Source organism: Oryctolagus cuniculus, chromosome 7 (assembly GCF_964237555.1).
Source record: "Oryctolagus cuniculus chromosome 7, mOryCun1.1, whole genome shotgun sequence".
In the NCBI taxonomy this organism is placed as follows: Eukaryota; Metazoa; Chordata; class Mammalia; order Lagomorpha; family Leporidae; genus Oryctolagus; species Oryctolagus cuniculus.
In genome coordinates, this window is record NC_091438.1 from 88,855,880 (window position 1) to 88,858,867 (window position 2,988).

The window sequence follows — 2,988 nt, forward strand, 5'->3', positions numbered from 1 at the left end:
ACTGTGTCCCCGGAACTCTAGATGCATACTGTGTTTTGCTTTGTGATTGGGAGGCAGTGTACAGGCATGCTAACAGCATGGAAACTGAACCCAGATCCTCTCATCTTTAGCATCCTGGATCTCCTCCTCACTGTGTAAGCCCTAAACACCTTGATGCCTTTATGCTTGAGCTTCTTCATCTAGAAAATCAGATTTAAAACATGAGGCCAGTGGCAGATTAAATAATATGTGTCAAGCATTTATAACAGAGCCCAGCATATAGTTAGCAGTATATTTATTAGTGATTGCAGTGAATATTATTGCACTATTTTTGGAAAATGTCATCTTACCAGTTGGATGTAGAAAAACAGCAAAAAATTAAAATCAGGGGTGCAAAACAAATAACCCCAATCTCCATGTTTCATGATTTGCTTCTCATTCCCCAATTGCCTTCTGTCTAATGACCTCGCTTGGATTTCTTGCACAAAAGCTATTTCTCTTCCCATATTTGGTATGTTGGCTTTTGTGTGTTTGCCTTCTGCTAATGAAGAGCCCAGTTTTGAAACCTAAGATCATCAAGTTATCACTTAACATCATAATTCAGGAACTCCAAGGTTGAATCACCAAGGCCCAACACTAAGATTCAGGATTCTATCTCTACAGTGCCCTTAGAGCTCTTAGATACTCTAACAAGAACAAACTTTTGACTGCAAATAGTTACATTAGCAATGCATGTTGTGTCCAAATTAAACTTGACTTAAGTGTTTCTTTAGCACTCTCTGGAAAAGTAAACCCAAATTTCTATGGCTATTTCACTAGTGCAGGTTTATGAAACAAATTAAAACTAATACATGTGCAACAGATATCATGGTACCTGTTTCCTTCTCCATGTTCAGTGAGTTGCCTTGTAGTGTGCTGCAGTGAAAATAATGGGGAATGGAAGAGGAAGATACTGCCTTATCACCAGGTTTATAAATTCTCTCTGGTCCACCCTCCATAACCCCACTGTGGAAGATGTTCTTATCCAGATTTTAAAGCAAGAGAACAATAATGTGTTCTCCTTTCCCAGGATGAAGGCCAATGAATGTTGATGCATAATATTTGGATTTTATCTGTGATTTCACTGAACACTTCCAAAGGATGCCCACATACAGATACTGGTTTATTTTAACCTACTTACACAACTTTCCCATTCTTGAATTTATTTCTATTGTTTTGAGAGGATTAGGACAGGGAGAAGGGAGAGACATGAGATGAAATTTATTTTTCTGTTTGTTGTTCTTTAAGCACTCACCAAGGCTATGGAAACTCAACAGGTTCCAGTGACAAGATTCCCAAACCATCTCCCCTTGGGTAGCTTTTTGGGGGCAGTACTCAGAGCCGCAGTGCAATGAACCTGGAAAATAATGTGAGTTAAAGAGCGCAGACACTGGTGCTCCTTGTGCACAACAGCAATTCTCAGAAGACTTGAGGAACGTGCGCATCTGTTAGCAAGATCTGGGTTTTCCTTGGGATAGGAATGGCATTCATTGACCCACTGTGTGTTCAGTTATAGGCTTGAGAAGGCATTTCCTGGAAAACAGATCAATCCTTTTTACCAAGTTAAAGTATGTAAAAAATTGCTAATAATAATGTGGCATCCAGCATTCAAGTTGGTCCAAATAGTCAGTTGGTCACTCTTTATCTCTCTCTCTCCCTTTTTACAAAATACATTACAAAATACATTCTAATTCCCTTGTTTCCTTATTTTATTCATCCTGTATATATTTGGTAGTTGAGGACAGAGTAGGAATAAAGATGAGAAGGTAAATTAATGTAAAAGAAAATTGTGGCAATACATCACTGAAACATTGTTCCATTTTGTTAACCCAAAGAGGAACATAGTAATAATAAACCTATTAGATGTTTGTTATTAATCCTTCCATGGCATATTAAGCTGCCTGGCAGAAATGTCATACCTGCATTCACAAAAGCAAATATGACTGCATATAATTTGAATGTACTCTGAAAACTCCCTGCTTCAGCTTGTTAGGAAAAGTTCACAGAGTTGAAATACTCACAAAGCAGATAATGGGAAGTCACGGGATGTCAGATCTATCGCTGTCATGAAAAACCAGGAATGTCTTTATAAGGTTAATTTGGGGTCTCTATAACTCTGTCAAAATAGTGGCATGTGTGCATTTGGCATTCTCAGGACTTCAAAAATTGCTGAATAGCTCAAAAATAGAACATCATTGCACTGGCTTCCCTGACACACTTACAGGTGTCCAGCACTGCATCTTAAGCAAGCTGACAATTTCTGATCTTGATCTTAATGCACCAGACAGTTCGTCTAGTGGGTATAGTCTTTTCCTGAAAGCTTAATTTCCTCTCTTCATTTTGCTAATGGTGGTCCTTGAGAATATTTAATTAATGACTTTTTTTATAATCTGCATGTGCCCTGAGGTTTTTAAAACAAAAGAAGTATTTTTTAAAAATCCAAACAAATATTAATTAAAGCAGTCATTGCAAGTTATTACCACAGTTCTCAACTGGGAATATTTTAATATGCAGAGAAGAGAGCAATCAAACAACTTCTTGGGTTGCACTACAACTGTGCGACTTCTCAGAGTTCCCCTGTTGCCTGTCTAAGGCATGCTTCCATAACAGGGTTTGCTACTCCAGGTTTTTCATGAAAATGAGACTATGGAAGAAAGAGAAGGAGGAAGGGAGGGAAAGACAGAGAGAGAAGAAGGTGGAAGGAAGACAGGAAGGATGCAAGAAGCAAGGAGAGGATACAGAGAGAAAACTAGCTATATTTTTTACCAGCCAAATCCAGGCTTTACTTTGTGCCGTTTGACTCATTTTTAGTCAATGAAACTGTCAAAAACGTAAGAAAGAAAATGCACAGATAAGGGAAGAATGCAGTAACAAATGTGAATGGTCTTTTGCTATCTTACCTGTCTTCTTTATTTCAGCATCCTTCTGAATGTGTGGATATCTTGGTTGAAGGAAAATAGCAACAATACT